The following is an 18,514-nucleotide window of genomic DNA, read 5'->3' on the forward strand; positions in this document are numbered from 1 at the left end:
TATCTCTTGTTTTATTTATATTGAAAAGCTGGAATTTTCAAAAAAGTAAGGTTTGTTTCTACATAAATATTCTTGTTGTTTTTTTCACCAAGATTCATTGCATTTTGCAGAAATTTCACCCATGGTCAAACCGTCGATGTGAAGTAGGTAGCGGACCACTCCTAATTACCTCGTAACAGCAAAAAAAAAAAACACTTTTTAGTAACTTTTTATTTTTTGATATTGTTAGAAATTCTTGTTAAAGGCTTTAAGTAAAGAGCCTAATTTAGCAAAACCAGATTTTAAGAAAGTTAAATCACATACATCCCACTTTAAAACTAAGAAGTGGCTTAGAAACTTTTAACCTATAACTAAGACGATTTTAAAATGACAGTTTTTTTTTTAGTTTGGAAGTGAGGTGTATGTTTTATTACTTTACCGATTTTGTTTGTTAAAATCGAGTTTTCGCTAAATACGGGTTTATTGCTGAGGGGCAAAAGACTTTATATTGGTTCATATTCAGAGCATAACCCTTTGAGGCTAATTCAGTTCCTATGTATGTTTCTAATTTAAGATGTGCTCTGTTTGACTATACGGTTTTTTAACAAAAGACCAGCACCCAAAAAGTTAAGGTAAAAAGAAGAATAAGAGGGGGTACTGACCGACGATAAGGATTTTAAGAAAATCCAATGGTAATCCAACCAAGGAAGTCTTGTATGGCATTCGAGAGATGTATGTTAGATGCCCAAATTCAAGTGCGAATTCAAAATTCATTTGATACAGAGCCTTAGCCTTAAGATTTTGGAATGAAATAAAGATACAAAAAAAAATTTTTAGTCAAATCCAATCCAAAACTGTTGTGAAAAATGGATAGGTACTGCCAAGAGATTTATTTTTATTCGTAACTGTGTGTGACTCATTTTTTCATATAAAAAATCTGGTAATAAACTTACAAAAACAAATTCTCACATAAATGTCCAATTGCAGTGTGTGTGAAAGTGCGTTAGTCTCGATTAACATCGAGATCTAGAAAATTTTATCTCAGATCAATGAAAACTAATCTCTTTGGCAAATAGATTTTGATTGATTGATTGATATTTGGGGTGTAAGATGTACTGCGATCTGTAAGATCTATTGTACCCCCCTTTTAAGCTATATGAGTTAGTACCTCATTTTATAGCTCCTCCTCTAACCTAATTCCTTTCATGAAATTGATTATTTGGGGTATTTTCAAAGAGTACAATTTATCCTCTCCGACTTGGTAGCGACCCATGTGTTTAAATCTTTGGTGTATTAGTGCACTGCAACTACACAGGATGTGATCTGGTGTTTTTTCTTTTTCGCTACAGAATCTACATGTTGCACTATTTACTAAGCCCAAAATATGTAGGTGCCTTCTTAACTTATAGTGGCCCGTGAGGAGAACAGTGATTAACCTGAGATTGTTCCTACTTAGACTGATACATGATTTGAAACGCTCTCGGTTGTAGTTCCCGAGAAGCATTTTCGCTTGTCTCAGTTTTGGTAGTTTTGCCCAGTTTTTTGCTCTCCTGGACTCCTCGTCTAGTTTTATTTTATTTTTAATGACATTTTCTCCTATTCCGCAATACGGTTCGGGTCCCATTAAAGGGAAATTTGCTCCTGTTTTTGCTAAGGAGTCCGCCTCCTCGTTACCCTGAACACCAACGTGTCCAGGTACCCACAGTGGAGAGTGACTTTGTTTATTTTGCCAAGTTCGTTAAGTTTTCCTATACACTCCAATACTAGCTTGGAGTTGATTTCGTAGGATTTAAGTGCTTTTAAAGCAGCTTGACTATCAGAAATAATGGCAATGTTTTTATTCCGGTGACTTAATTCGAGGTTTATTTCTGCACATTTTACAATGGCATTTACCTCAGCTTGAAAGATACTTGGGGATTGACCCATAGGTACGGAGAGTTTGGTACTAGGCCAAAGACGCCTGCCCCTGTACCTTCCGCTGTTCTCGACCCGTCTGTGTACCATTTGATGGTATTTTCTTTAAAAGAGTAGTTGATAGATTCACCTACCCAATCTTTTTTACTACTGAGATGTATATTGTAGTTTTTCACAAAGTTATAACTTGTGACCATTGCATCTCTTGGAAAGTCAAGGAAGTTTTCTTCTGAGGATCTGGACAGGAATTCTCTTTCTCTGTTGCCTATGCATTTTCCAGCCCCAGTTCCTTCCTTGGCAAATCTCATGATAGCTTCCTTAGCAGCACTTTCAATAATAAGGTGAAGTGGAGTTAAATCAAGAATAACCTCCATTGCTGCTGTAGGGCATGTTCTCATAGCCCTGGTGATGCAGACACATGCGAGTCTTTGCACTTTATCTAGTAATTTCCTAGTTGTTGCAAGATCGGTTCTTTTGTGCCAAACCACCGCACCATAGGTAATTATAGGTCTTACCATCATAGTGTACATCCATCTTAGGATGTATGGTTTGCAGCCCCATGAATTGCTTGCTAATCTTTTGCAATCATAAAGGCTTTCGTAGCTTTACCAGTGGTTATTTCTACGTGTTTGTTCCAGAGGAGTTTACTGTCTAGTGTGATACCTAGATACTTAACCTCCTTCTGTGTTTCCTAGATTTTAAGATACCAGTATTTTTTTTATCTCGGATAATAAACAAATTCACATACACGTTAGGCATCTATGTACAAGCAATAATCCACAAATCCGTTCTGCAGTTTAGGATTTAGCTCGATGTTAAAACGAGCTGATGCAAAAACTTTTCGCGCCGGCAGAATATATCTTTTCGCCAAAAAGATATAGTTTGCGGCCGATCGTAAAGCCCTGTACTTATTAAGTAGTCGGCCGGTTATTAAATTTGAAGACAATTGAGCAGCAAAACAAACTTACTTTTTAATGATTCTTGTGTGTACTATCTTGAATAAAATTTCATAAGAGCCTGTCTAATCTGGGTGGGGCTCTCAAGCACCAATCTTCCCAATTTATAAAGTTTTTTGTCTGCTATTCTAGAAAAAGGTACCTCAACGGAGAAAAGTGTAACCCTCTCAAAAAAATTTTTATTACTTGTGATACCACTAAGATAAAATTTTGGCAAGTCATATGCAGTTCACATAATTCTGAACTTTTCTGCTTTCGCATTAAATATTTTTTTTTAAATTTTTGTGCACCTTATTCAAATCATTGCACTAACCATAACTTTTTGGTTTGCTTTAGCTTTAGTCAATGTAGTCAATGGAGTTATAAATTGTTCTTAAATTTATTTTTTTTCTGCTGCTTTCTTTGCCATTAATCCAAACTTTTCGTTCAAGGGAGCAATTCTGATCCTGTGAATAAGTGTATCGAATACAAAATTGTACATATTTGTTGGTTGTAAGGTAGTACTCTAATAAAAGTAATTTTATGATATTGGGTCCCTCTCCATTTAGTTGTCAGATAAAGGAGTTTGCGATCATTGATTCCTCTTTACTTGGCGCTGTTATGATCACGATGACGATGGTACCATAACTTTGATTTTCAATTGAAATTCTTGCTTCTTTTCTTTATACCGGTTTCAGTTCCGGTTCTTCTCAGTCAAAGATAAAAAACTAGGCAAAAAGTTTGTTTACAAAAAAATGTTGTATATTTTATTATTTCTCATTTAAGAGAAATTTCGATTCAAAAATAAAATATTAATATTTTATAGTAAAATAATATGGTAAACTTATTTATTTTTAAAATGCACAGTGGCCTGGTGAATAATAAATTGGTATTATTAAATTTGATTTTTTTTAATTATTTATTTGTTTATTGTTTACCATAGAATGTATACATAAACTATAACCTAAAGCGATAAAATAATACACAATAAAAATTTACAATTATAATATAATCATAATAATAATAATAATTTTTGATTTTTTTTTTTTGATAGATGGGGAAAATACTTAATTACAAAAAACATTTAAGACACACTCGTCGTTCCTAGATATAGACAACAAAACACTTAAAGTTAACAAATAAAAAAAAATAGTATTTCTTTTTTTTATTACTTTCAACAAAACAAAAAATAAACAAACAATTAAAATATAATTAATTTATATTTGATATTTTTTTATGTATACTTTTTCAGACAGTTGTAGTTGAATATTACATTATATTTCATTTATGAAATATTTTACTTTTTTTCTTATTATGTGATTAATTTTTCGTTCTTCTAATAATTAAGTTAAATTATTTTTAAAATATTAAAAAAATAATAAACACAAAAATACTAATATGACTAATGGGAATTTGATTTTGTTTTTTGTCAATTTTCTTAATACTTATTTACAATTGATTGGTTGATTATTATTTTTAGTGTAAAAATACAAAAAAGTATAATCTTGGCTATTCTTTTTGTTGTTTATAATATTTTATTTATTTAAAATATCATTTTTTTTCTTATATAAATAAAAAGAAAAAGTTGATACAAAAATTGTTTTACTTTTCTTGTATAAAATAGAAATAAGAAAATTGCGTTGTATATTGTGCTTAAGATAATAAGTTTATCCTTTAGTTTAAGGTTGATTTATGTTATTTAATTTTCTGTTTTTTTCTCTTTTACTTTATTTTACTTTTTATAAAATGCTGAAAAATATTTTACAGGGTACTTCATTCATTGATTCTTTTATTTTTTTATTAATATTTTACTACTACTATTTTGTTTTTATTTAAAATGTTAAATACTATATAGCAAGGTTATGATAGGTAAATCAGTTTTTGTTTTTATATTTTCTTTTTGTTTAAGCTCTGAACGGAAGCGGTTTTATTTTTACTAAAATAACTACAACCATAGAATTAAATAGATTTTAGTTTAATTTAATTGACAGCCGATATAGTTTAGAAAATTCAACTCTTAGTTTTAACTCATAAATGCATATTTTTGATGTTGAGGTCTGAAACGGGGAATAAATACTGACGATCAGTTTAGTTTTTGAAGTTTTGAGTAACATAAATACTCGAGTAGCAATGGCAAAGGATACATCTTATCTCCATGCAAAACTGAGATTGCATTTCTCAGTGGCAGTGGGTTTAGTAGAGGCTTCGAAAAAGCAACGAGGAATGTGCTAAATAGGAAAATGTAGACAAATGAGAAATACAACTCTAGAAACCAACACAATGGAGGTTATGAGTATGCATCATTTATAGCTTTGGAGGAACGCAGGCAATTAAAAGTTCTGATGACAATACTACTATGACTTCACTTGTGTGAAACGAATTCCAAAGCTCTAAACAAGTTTGAAAGCGGTCAAGAAAAAGATGGACCTCAGAGGACTGCTTATTTTGCTGCAGTGAGTCTATAACTGTACCAACAAGCGAGGTTAAGTCCACGGAACTTGACATTTCAATTTCCTTTTATAAATTGTTTTAAGCTACATAGAGTAACTTAAGAATACTTTTGTGGGCTTTCAGCACAAACAGATATAAGCTAGGATAAGGCAGTCGATTTCATCGACCAAACCGTTGATTAGGACGTAAAAGCGACGTCAAAATCTTTCCCAAGGGTGTCAACAAAAAATTCTGTAAACGCATTGACGGATACGATGACGATCGTACTCACTTTTGGGTTTTGACATTGACGTGTGCGTTCAATCACCTATTGGATAGGCTATTTGGGATACCTGTATCTTGAACTTATTTTTTAACAAGACAGATAGCTTTCCAAAGCAGCTACAAAAAAAGAAATATGTACATATGTAAATATTGAAAAGAGAAAATTGTTTCTTTTGAGCAAATAACTTTTTTTTTTACTGTTGCATAGTACTCGCACAATCGGTTTGACAAATCGATTCCAAATTTATTTTATTTTCAAGCTGAATAATCATCAGAAAAGCAATCAAAATAAAAAAAAACGGTTATACTTTTTATGAATACACTAACAGTTTTCACGAAGAAAAAAATGGTTGTGAACCAAGTGCCTACGTTCTGTAATTCTCAAATTAGCTGTGTTCTTTTGGGCTTCAGTATCTAATAAGGACTTCTGGTTGCATTGTACTAGGTTTCTTTTATAGAAAAAAAAAATGTCTTTAAATGCATTCAGAAGAACTAAAAAGTACATACATTGCAGTAGATACTGAATCTCAAAGGAACCAGCTATTGTGAAAAGTGTTCGAGAAACATAAGAACTGGAACGAAATATTTTTTTTATGAATACACTAAGCTTCCGATTTAAAATTTTTCTAGACCATTTTCCTCGATTTCAGAATGTAGATGTAGACACAGACCTATTTCATTTACATCAAAGTGACATGACAATAATTTAGCCAAGCTGCCTTGTCGAATATTAAAATACAGAATTTATATGTTATGTATATTGGAGAAAACCATCTTATTCAATATATATGAACATAGATCGCAGATACAATAACATAAGATAGAAGATATCTGCTTCTGCAGTTAACATCCAATTTTATTATTATTTCAATATTCGAATGTCACTTTCAATAAACAAAGTCAAGAACAACATTCTTATGAAAAACATATAAAAACTTGTGACAGACAAGTTGGATGTTAAATAACAAAAACAACACAAATCTAGAAAATGTACGATGATATGCTTCCAAAATGTGTGTCATTTCTTAAAGACAAAAAAAAAAAAAAAAACACATTTCTATACAATGTCCCATAATGTACGTATGCGTACAACCTTTAAAGTTCATGCTTGTCAAATTGTGTCAACCTTATATATCTTTTCCTTTTATTTTTCTAATAATTTTCCCAGAATTCCAACATCCAAATCGGAATAAAGGGAATAATCAATTAAAAACCAGAGACGACATTAATCTTGGGATTTATATAAATAATCCCCCTAAATGTTATCCTCCTATATTTCAATCAATTCATCTGCAAAGAGGGTGTTTTCCATAGACACACAGACTTTTCTCATTCTCTCCAATTTACTCGAAGAAAATCAAAAAAAAAAAAAATAACTGAAAAATGCATTAAATGCATTCGAAAAATGCTTGACTGAATGAATGATTGAAGGGGCTGAAAATTGTTAATTTTTTTGAATTTTTCGAAAATGGAAGAAAAAAAAAAAAGAAAAAAATTTCTGCACCAAATTTATACTGACAATGATTAGATATCAATTTGAAATAATTATTATTTGTGTGTCAATATGAAAACAAAAGAATTCTTACAGTTGGTATGCGGATGTGATTTTAAAAGTTTTAAAGATGGCTACGTTCGTCACCGTTTTAGACCTCAAATAGAATGTTACTATAATTTGTTTTATTAATTTGTGTTTGTTTTCTTTTTTTTTTTTTTGTGTCTTTTATGTTTTTTTTTCATTCTGGAAGACATAACAATATAAGACAATACAATAAATTAACAGCTTCCGTATCCTGTTTTTTTTTTTCTTCTCATTTTTTTTTTTTTGAATTTTTAGTTATAACTAAAAATAGAAAATGTAGGGGAAGAAAAAAAAGAAATATTTTACTAGACAAGAAAAAAATTAACCTAATGGCACTTTTAAAATTAATTGTATTAACCTCCTTTATGAGTTTATTGTTTATGTATAAATATTTGTTTTATACAAAAATATCTTCTACCATGTGATTAGTTTTTTTATTTGTTGTTGTTTTTGTTTTTAGTTTTAGAAAAAATCCATTGTGCGACTTGATGTGATTGTTCTCTGCGTTACATTTTTTTGTTTGTTTGTTTTTATAAAATCCAAGTATAAAATGTAGAAAATCGTTGTTGTTGTTTTTTGTTTTGTGTTAAAAGACTTCGGTAACTTATTAAATTTAATATTATTCGTCATAGGAATCTGAAATGAAAAGAAAAAAGGGAAGGAACATTAGTTAATGCAATCAAAAGTTTGATTCAGATAAAAAAAATAGAGAAGTTATTAAATTATTTTGGGGACAATAGAAATTGCAAATAACAAAAAACAAGATAAGAAACAAAAAATAAGAAAAATGGCTGAAATACTTTTTTATCACGATTATTAATTTTCATGATAACAAAAGGGGATGTCCCATTTGACACACATGCAATTGTCATAAAATTTATTAAATCCGCATTGATATCTACTATACAACTGAATTCGGCAGTTCCCTAGAACATGAATATAAATTGTGTTTTTCAAATTACTCATAGAATAATTTATCTGATTTGTCATTCATGATACTATTATTATAATAAATTTTATATATTTTTTTATAATTCTATTTTGTGGCAAATAACAATGAAATACATTTAAAGAAAAAAGATAAACACTATTTAGACACACGACGACCAAGCGATCGACAAACGATGGTGGACAGTGACAAGCGTTATCATTGTGTTATTTGTTCAACAAGTGCTGATAAGGAATAGAAGTTGATTTATATTGATTTGGGTTAGAAAATTATTATTTGATATTCAACTATTGGTTGTGTTATCTATGAGGGCAATGGACAAAAATGAAATAAACAATGTAAAGAAAAACGCAGAAAAATAAAGACGTTTTTTTTTAGGTAGGAAATAATAATTTTGAACTTTGTATTTTTAATATACAAAAAAAAACTATTCTTGGTTTAATAGTTTGACATGGTTCAATCGTTTTTTAATTATGTGTAACTCCCACATTATATCTTAGAACTTAGATGTTTGATTTATTCAAATTTTCTCGGAAATCACTTAAAAGATTTAGACCAAACTATAACTAGGTTCAAAGTTTTCCGGATTTTCGGCTCACGTTTGCCTGCACGCTACCGCAAGCAATTTAAATCAAATTGTGTTTTGTTTGAATTGGCATAGTTGAAATACGCTATCGGTGGTCAAAATTTAGATTAAATGCCAAATCCCCAAAGATAGAGTTGATTTTTTTTTAATTTCAACACAAATGATCTGCCATTTTATTTCTGTGTGATCTCTATTTTTGTACAAAAAAAAAAAAGATTTTCCTAATACAAAAATAACTGCTAACTCCACTTAAGCAAATTTTACAGGAGAAAGAAAAAACTTCTTAAAATTGTTCTTGACAATTCAAAAGAAAAATCTAAAATGCCTTTTCCTTTTTATTAGTACTCTTCATTTCTACATATATGTAAGCTGATTCAAAAATATGCGTAGTTTGGTATCTTTTTTGCATTTTTGTGAGTTAGCAGGTTTTCTTCGGTGAGTAATGCAAAAAAATATTGAATTTAGCAGGTTTTCATACAAAAATAAAAATTTTGTTATAAATTGTTTATAGATTTTTTGATTTTCTTGTAAATACAGGTTTATTCAGAAGGAATGAGCCAAGAAAATATTCGTATGGGGCAATTTTTTGAAAAATTGACTTAATTTGGAAAAAAAAATAAAATCAATGGTAACATAGAATAACGTGGTGTTCCTTTTTGTAAATCCAAAAATCTCGTCTATTTTCTTGTTAAAAGCTGTTTTATGAAATAGTTTTTGAAGAATTTATTTTCAAATTCAAAATTTCGATTAAAATTACAAAAAAAAAATCAAATTAGCTATTTTTTTAATTTAATGTTATTAAGTATCTACTTATTTATTTTTCAAAATTCAATGCGTTTTTTAACAAAAACTTGAAACTTGGCGCAAAAATGTTTAGTGGTTTTCTTGAATTAGTTTAGTTTAGGATTCTATGGAGATACAATTAAGTGACACAGAATTGGATTAACCCTGAATTAATACTTTCTTTCATTGTTAACGCCTGAAAACTGACCTGTGAATTTTTCTCACTAGCTATGTCTGGAGCGCTCGCTGCCGAAAGGCTCTAGCTCTAGCTGTTAGGGACTTAGGCAATTAAATCGCAATATTTTTTTAACAGCTTGAAACATTTCTTTTCTTACGTTAATTTTGGTGAAGAATAAAAATCCAGTTTAGCGAAAAATGTTTATTCCCTTTGGGTGAAACTAGGAATAGCTCTTATAATTCCGAAAATACAAAAATATTCCAGGTGGAAAATTGTCCAAATTAGGGCTGATTGACACCGAAAAAGAGTATAAAATAATAATGTGTGGTTCAACACATATCAGTATCAAAAACAGAATGCAACGGACTTATATATATAATGGAGATAGCTGTTTAACTCATCACGCAATTTGGTTTACTTATAAGTGAAATTGAACAAAAATTTTGATGTCAGACGATGCGCCTTCTTTAGACCTTTCAAACTGCATACGTAACTTAAATACGCCCAAAAGTGGAGTTAGCAGGTTTACACTCCAAGCCGACAATATATTAAATAATTAAGTCTTGCAATCCAACAAACTCGAATAGGCAAGAGCCAAGAGCTATATTTACCAGGAATCAAGGAGTTGCTTATTGACTCCCTTAATGGCGACTTAATTTTTAATAAGGTTGTAAAGGACTTTCATAAAGTTAAGGGTCAACTAAAAAGACGAGTAGACTGCAAGATTTAATTTTATTTTGGTTAAACCTTTAAGTCAAATGCAGTTTCCCATTTTATGTATTTTCGAAAATAAGTTGGGCCAAAAAAAATATTTATAAAAAATAAAAAGCAATCTTAGGGTCCATGTCAATAAAAAAGAAGTCTCATCATTTACCAGAGTAAATCAACAATAATTCTCAGAACCGCAGATGAATGTACATAATTCCAGTTCAGATTATCAAGAACAAAGTAATAAGTTTCATAAGAAACTAGTCGACCGAATCTTCTTTCCCCCGTCATAAAATCCGTAATAACAAAACAACTTGATTTATAAATCACATACCGTTAAGTTTCTTTTTTTTTTATTTTAATAAAAATTTCTATTATCTAATAGCACGTACCTATACCTGCCATTATCATTCTAATGTAATAAAATATAATTAACATACTCAATAATTGACACTATTAGATACACCATTCGTTTCCCCAGAGGGAGGCGATGCCATCTTAAAAATATATACGGAAATAGAGGATTGAAGGAGAAGAAAATAAATAACAAAAAAAAAGAACAACAAAATTAAAAATTCTCCAACGTTGTCGAAAACTTGACACAGAATTCGCTTGCTGCAAAACTGGTTGCAAAATATTCTCAGTCTCGCTGATCTCGCGGTCTTGACGACGACAACTACAACAACAATGATGATGACGACGAGGGCGAAACACTTTGGCAAGAACACGTTTCTATTGTCATAGCATTTGTTATTGTATTGTTCGTAAAGTTGGGTGCAATCGTGCAATTACTGCGATTGTTTGGAGCCGTTGAATGTATATTATCTATACAGTATTCACGTAGGTACTATAGATATACGTATTTATATCTTTACATAATGTGTTGTTGCAACGAGATGGTAGCAGTGTAATTAACATTGAGGCAACAAGCAAAACTAAAAAGAAGACAATAGTGGAGACAAAAAAATACTTAACTATCATTTTACCAAGAACCAGTTTATTCACCCTTATTTATCTGTAATCAATAGTTTTTTTTTACAGCTGGTAATTTTAAATATACAGGGTGTCCCAAAAGTAATGGGTTTGGTTTAAATGGCTTTCAGGAAAACAATTTAGACCACTAATTGATTTTTTGGGAATTGCAAGGACGGGCAGACCGCTTAGGATATCATTTTTTTTTTTTTTAATAGGTCAGAATCAGGAACATAGAAATAATTCATCGATTTATTAATGGAACCCGAAAGAAATTGTTTTTGGATTACCTTTAATTAAATATTTAAAGTATTTTATCTATACAGGGTGTCCCAAAAGTAATGGATCAAACGAAATATGCTGATAGGCCAACTTAAGGGCTCTCAGAATTTGGTAACTTGTTCATCCCAAATCTTTACGGTTTTCGATTTAATGCAGTTTTTGTGAAATTTCGATAAATCCCGACTTTGCAACAGTATTTTGCTTCCTCCGCTCATAATTGATTTTTGTTTTTTTACAATTTTTTCACTAAAACATTGCCTAATAATAAGAAATAATTAATTAATCAAAATATTTTTTATTTCATTCGCCATTTTGCTGCAAATGAATTAACAGTTCCATGTTTTATGAAAACTCAATTTCTCACTTTTATTTCAGAGCAACACCCTGAACAAATTTTGTATGGTGTGACCTTGGTTTATTATTTTGAAAACTTGCCGTGTTATTGCAGTTTTCAAAAATTTATAAAAATTTCCAAAGATGAAATTAGAAAGAAAGATATTACAATTTGAATGCAAAAAAACAGACGTTTTCAGAGCAAAATAACAAACAAAAATAGAGGCTTTTGTTCAAAGAGAAATAAACAAACAACAGTTCGAGAAAATGTGTTTATTTTTGTTTGTATTTTTGCTCTGAAAAACCCTGTTTTGTTGAATTAAAATTGTAATATTTTTCGATCTAACTACAACTTTGGAAACTTGAATACCTTTTTGAAAACTGCAATAACGGGATAAGTTTTTTAAGTAATAAACCAGTGTCACACCATACAAATTTTTTTCGGTGTGTTGCTTTGAAATAAATGTAAGAAATTAAATTTTGAGAAAACTTGGAACTGTTAATTAACTTGCAGCAAAATGGCGTATGAAATAAAAAATGTTTTGATTAATTAATTGTTTCTTATTATTGGACAATGTTTTAGTGAAAGAATAATAAAAAACAAAAATCAATTGGGGGCGGAGGAAGCAAAATACTGTTGCAAAGTAGGAATTTTTCGAAATTTCACAAAAAATGCAATAAATCGAAAACCGTAAGGATTTGGGATGAACAAGTTACCAAATTCTGAGAGCCCTTAAGTTGGTCTATCAGCATATTTCGTTTGATCCATTACTTTTGGGACACCCTGTATAGATAAAATACTTTAAATATTTAATTAAAGGTAATCCAAAAACAATTTCTTTCGGGTTCCATTAATAAATCGATGAATTATTTCTATGTTCCTGATTCTGACCTATTAAAAAAAAAAAAAAATGATATCCTAAGCGGTCTGCCCGTCCTTGCAATTCCCAAAAAATCAATTGGTGGTCTAAATTGTTTTCCTGAAAGCCATTTAAACCAAACCTAACCAAACCATACAGGCTTTATCTTTTTCTTCAAAATTGATATCTTAAGCGATTTACATAAGTGGTTACTTCTAAGTCCCCAGTTTGGGTGGGTTGAGTTTTTAATGGTAAAAAATGGTATATCTCGATTTCCGGCAAAACTACAAATCCTATAGAAAAAAGTTGTATACCAAAGTTGTAGGTAATAAAAAGATCTACAACTTTTGTATAAACAATAACAATTTTTTCACATAACCTCAAAATTTAGGTTAAAAATTAAAATAAAACGATTTTTTGGTTTTTTATTTTTATCTTTTTCAAAAAAAAAGTTTTTTTCTACGAAATTTGGTGACAACTAACTTTATTATGTCTCAAATACACTGTAATTTATTTGATTGGGCAGGTTCAAAAACGTTAGGGACTAAATATTTAGGTGATTTCTCGTTCTCTGATTGGTCAACTGTCAAAAAAAAAATCCTTCCAATTTAGGTAATTTTATTGGAAAGCTGACTGGAAAGTTAGGCAAAAAAATTTTCCCTAAACATTTAGGAAAGTTTTTTTTTTTGTCAACATGACAGCTGATTGTTTTGAATTACAGCAAAATTTAATTTATTTGTGTGAAAAGCGAGTAAAAAGTGCATTATCGGTCATAATTAATAATATTTATTTATTAAAGTGTGGTGAAATGAGGTGTCTGCCCCATTCGATTTTTAAAATTCTTAAATAAATTTCGAAATTTGACAATAACATCATATCCAAACTAATTTAGTCAATTTACTCAAATTTCCGTTCAGAAAATGACGTTGCCTAGATACCTAGTCCCTAATATTTCCTGAACGTGCCCATTTAAAATATTTATTTTTTCACCTTATTTTGGATTAATATCAAAAAACCACTCTAATTTTCAATCGAAAATTCACGTGTCAAAATATCAGCTTTTTCAAAAAGTCGGTGGGTATTTTGTTCGTTAAAATATCTATTTTCAGATGGTAAAAGAAAAAATTTACATTAGTACACTATGTAAAAAATGAAAAAATCTTGAATTCGAAATTTTTTTTTTCATCATTATTTAAAATTTTGACCTATTTATTAAAATTTACACTTTAACTACTGAAAAACCTCAAGATTTCATGTTGCATTTAAAAATCGTATGGTTTTTGAGTAATAAAGGTGTAAATTTTAATAAATAGGCCAAAATTTTAAATAATGATAAAAAAAATTTTCGAATTTAAGATTTTTTCATTTTTTGCATTTCCCGAACTCGAGCCGTCTGTAATTTATTTTTTCTTTAATTTTTTTTTTTTTTAGTTTTTAATGTTTTTGAAGGCTTCGGCACTGTTCTATATCACATTGTTGAAATTTTTTTTGATATGTTATTATCAATTTATCATATCAATTTTTCATTTGTTTCTCATTCCAAATTGTTGAAAAATATTAAATAAAAAACTCTTATTGTGTACTAATTTAAAGGCGGTTTGTGTTTTTTCGATGTAAAATGTATAATTTCTGATGTAAAATTTTTTTAGCTATTATAACAGTTTAAAAGTCAGATAACTTGTCAAAGGAATGCCTTTAACATGAGTAGACTAGAATGTTCCGAAAATGCTGGTTTCACGGAGCTAATGTTGGTATATTTGAGAGCAAAGAGTAGGTATATATTTTGTTTAATGAAGAGCTGTTAAAAAAAATTGCGAATCGAAAAGCTCACTTAAAAAAAAAGCTTAGTTACTATCGACTCTCAACCATTCTTGCAACATACCCCAGAAGGCTTTGTTAATATCAATACTTTTGAAAAAAAAAAATCAAGGTGCCCAGAACCGCCACCACCGCCATGACAGTTCTCAATACCCAACGAGGTACTTCTGGAGCATCTTTTATTCACAACTGATAACTTATTTACACAATTGTAAAACCGGCATATTCACAGCAATTTGTGTGTCCATTATGAGTCACCAAAAATATGTTAACGTATGGAAAAGGATTCCCAGGTTCAAACTTATTGTTTGTCTTCTAATATATTGTATTATTGTTTAACATGCTTTGATAAAGAAGTTTATCCAGAAATAATATATTTCCTATAACAAACACCTACATATGTCATCAAAGAATTTTATGTATGTACTAATATCTAATAAATATTGGTGGCGCCCAACGTGAGGCTAGCCAATAAATTTTACTGACATAACAGAACATAGACATTCTTTAACTTTGTTTTTTCCGAACCAAAAAAAAAAACACCTTTCATATTAAATTGAAATATTCATCTGATATAGGTACATTAAAACACACCCTTAAAGAACTCCCCATATGATTTGCTCTTTTTTTTTGTATTGAAAAATACTACAGTCATATGGGCGAATAAATATCCTTTCACATACACATGTGTAAAATGCACGGAGAGACCGGATCGATATATGACTCAGTAAACAAACCAAAGCAATTCAATCCCATTTCCTATAGTCAAATGGGCAAACATGCATATAGAATAAAAAAAAAACAGGAAAAAAAAAGAAGCTTAACTTCCGCTTCATCCCGCGCCAAACCCATTGTTTATAATGGAAATTTCATTCTATCCGAATATTATACAAAAATATGTATATAAAAAAAAATGAAAAATACAAAAAATCAAGGCAACATCGTGGCGTATCAAATGACAAAAAAGCAAAATAAACAGTTTCAATTTTTCATTGTTAGCAATGACGACAGCAATTCACATAGAAAATAATTGCAAACCATAAAACACTAATAGCTTGAAAATTCGCTAAAAAATGACAATGACAGTTTCATGTTCTTATTGTTGTTGTTCTTCATCTATTTCTAGCAGATTTTCAGCCCTTTAGGCAGACTTCAAAATCTCAGCATCTGACAGTTCTATGTATGAGAGAAGAAATCTCTATACGTCAAAGGCATCTCTGTAATTGAAATTGTTTACATAACCAACAATGATAGCACCACTTCCACTTCCAGCTCAACTCTCTTGACTTTTGACAGTTGACGTGTACATATTATACGCGTATCGTATTTATATCTTATACTGTCGCATTTCAATTTTTTCCTTGTTCATGAACTTAATTGATCAAAGATGATAAATTCATTCAATAAAGTCATCGCTTCTGCTGTCAGATTGCCATTTAGAGATGTTTATTTGAGTTCCTCTTTGGCACGATGTCCTGGATCAATGTTTTGCACTTATACATCACGTGAACTGGGTGAACGACGACTAGACGCGACGCCAAACAACGACATTGCCTTTGTCGTCGTTGTAATATGTATTTTATAGCTCCATCATCAGAATAAAACTTTGCAACTCTTCTGATTGAGAGGGAAGTGAAGAATTAACTCAGTTAATAGTTGTATAGTAACACTGCGGATTAGTTGATTGACATTTGACACTAATTCGTGTGTAAAAACCCAAAAGAAACCTTATCGAGTTTATTGCTTATCATAGCTGGTACGCAATTTTCGTATCTCAACATTCATGGACGGTATAACATCCGACAACAGCATTTTAACATTTCTGTGAATCCAAAGATTTAAAAAAAAAGTTTAAAATCTCCTGTCTCTTTAGGCTTTCTCTCTATCCCCATGAAGTGCAAGTGAGAGAGCAACGCTGAAATGTCAAAATGAGTCGGCGGATTTTCACGTCTCTGTTTTGCTTTCTCACTCCAAATTGATGGTGAGAAAGAGATGCTTCACTTCGCTATTACTTTCTTACCATGACGTGCGAGTGAGATAGCAACACAGAGATGTGAAAATGAGGCGGAAGCACCGTCCATGAATGTCCGAGAGTTCTGCTGATCGAAAGAAATTATGCCCTCAGAACTCCAATATTGCGTGCCCGATTCTTAAGAAAGGAGGCTGTCTGAACTGACCAACTACTCAGCTGTCAGTCTGATTAACATCGGTAAATCCTCTCTGTCGGATTATGTGAACGTCGGCAGTCCCTCGTCAACATTCTGAAAAGTCTGTAACAGTGTGGTTATAGATCAGAAAACTCCAATATCGACCAAATATTCACATACCGCAGAAACAAGAAACATCGAATCGACACCCATATCGTATTCATTGATTTGAAGGCCATATACATATGACAGGATCTACAGGAACGGGCAATGTTAAGGCAATGACTTATGTTAACATCACTGACAAGTTCGCCGAACTGTGTCTGTGCAGGATGACGATGGAGAATGCAGGTTAATCCGTCAAGGTCAATTCAGACCTTGCCGATGGTCTCTAGACAATGCAACGCATTTTCATGCGACATCTTTAACATCATTCTTGAAAGAATAATACGTCAACGTCAGGGGCATAATCTTTCTAAAGTCCGTTAAAACGGTTGCATATCGCGCATTTCCGTCATTTTTTATCATAAAAAAGGGCCTGGGGTTATGAGAGTTTTGTACACTTTTTGACAAAAGTTTTTTTTGCAAAAGTTAAGCTTCGTTGAAACATTCAGTAAGTGTGAATGAGATGCAATTATTTTTCTCTTCCGAACTTCGTTAACGTATGGTTGTATTATTTTCCCTTATTTTTCTATTAAATAGAGAAAGCAATAGTCAAAACGTGAGCCTTGATCCGACCCCTGAGTCATGAGTTAAAAAAAAAATCCCCTGATCCGAATTATGTGATTCAGAGTGTTTACACAAAAGCTAATGACGACAACGGTGGCGGCGTCTGACTTATGTACCCCTGTGTTCCATCGTTCTTTCACAGAGCGACAGTGGAGTAGGAGATTGAGGACAAAAATTACCGAGGCATGCCAGAGAAAATTATACTCCAGCAAAAAAGGCGTTGCCATCAGTCGTCAGTGCCATTGCCATTGCCTGTCCCTATTTTACGACACATCATAGGTAACCCAACCGGAGAGTGCATTAATGTTTTGAAAGAAAATGATGTCGGAAGAAATTATTTCCTCCAAACTATGTACATATCTATATTATGAGAAGTATATAAGTAATGACGTAGATAGTACATAATGCATGTTGCAGCAGTGGCAAAAGTTTTCTCTTCTTTAATGTAAATCGATATTCTATTGTTTTCGATCATTTTCATGCTTAACATTAGACTCGTAGGTATGATTTAAGGAAAAATGAAAGATGAATATAATTCGTATGGTCTGGCCGTCTATTGTCATATTGAATTGAATCTAACCACATGACCGTAATCTATTGGGAATGATGATGATGATTGTGGGTATGAAAATAAATGTTTTTATACTTTTTCTCGGGTATAGCTTCTATTGTTAGTAAATTTCTTTTCTTTTTTTTTCTTACTATCAAGATACTATTGTGTATTCGAGTGCGATGTGTAAATAAATGCTGATTTATCAGTTATGATGATGATGAATGGGAAATGGATGGAAGTTGATTTGTTGCTTCATTAAGTGAATTATTATTTTTAATTAATCAAATTTTATGTAAGATACTTTGAAAAGTTTGAAAAGCAAAGCAAATCGTAAACGTTATAGAACTCGTGCAGGGAAATTAAATTTAATCATAGAATTTTTGGGGCAGTTGGTGACACTTAAAACCCGCTAACTCTACTTTTGGGTGTATTTGAGTTAGGTATGCAGTTTGAAAGGTCTAAGGAAGGCGCATCGTCTGATATTGTTCAATTCC

The 18,514-nt window shown here is 31.0% G+C and overlaps 1 protein-coding gene across 1 annotated transcript in view; it reads right to left on the reverse strand.

The window, feature by feature from the left end:
* Window positions 1–6,579: 6,579 nt before the first annotated feature.
* The window catches only part of LOC129918425 (serine/threonine-protein kinase PAK 2), a 41,932-nt gene continuing 29,997 nt past the window's right edge, over window positions 6,580–18,514 (reverse strand). The window contains exon 2 of the mRNA XM_055998947.1: window positions 6,580–7,758. The gene's annotated coding sequence lies outside the window, so the exon portion shown is untranslated. The remainder of the gene's footprint in view (window positions 7,759–18,514) is intronic.

The sequence above is a fragment of the Episyrphus balteatus genome, chromosome 4 (assembly GCF_945859705.1).
Source record: "Episyrphus balteatus chromosome 4, idEpiBalt1.1, whole genome shotgun sequence".
NCBI classification, from domain to species: domain Eukaryota; kingdom Metazoa; phylum Arthropoda; class Insecta; order Diptera; family Syrphidae; genus Episyrphus; species Episyrphus balteatus.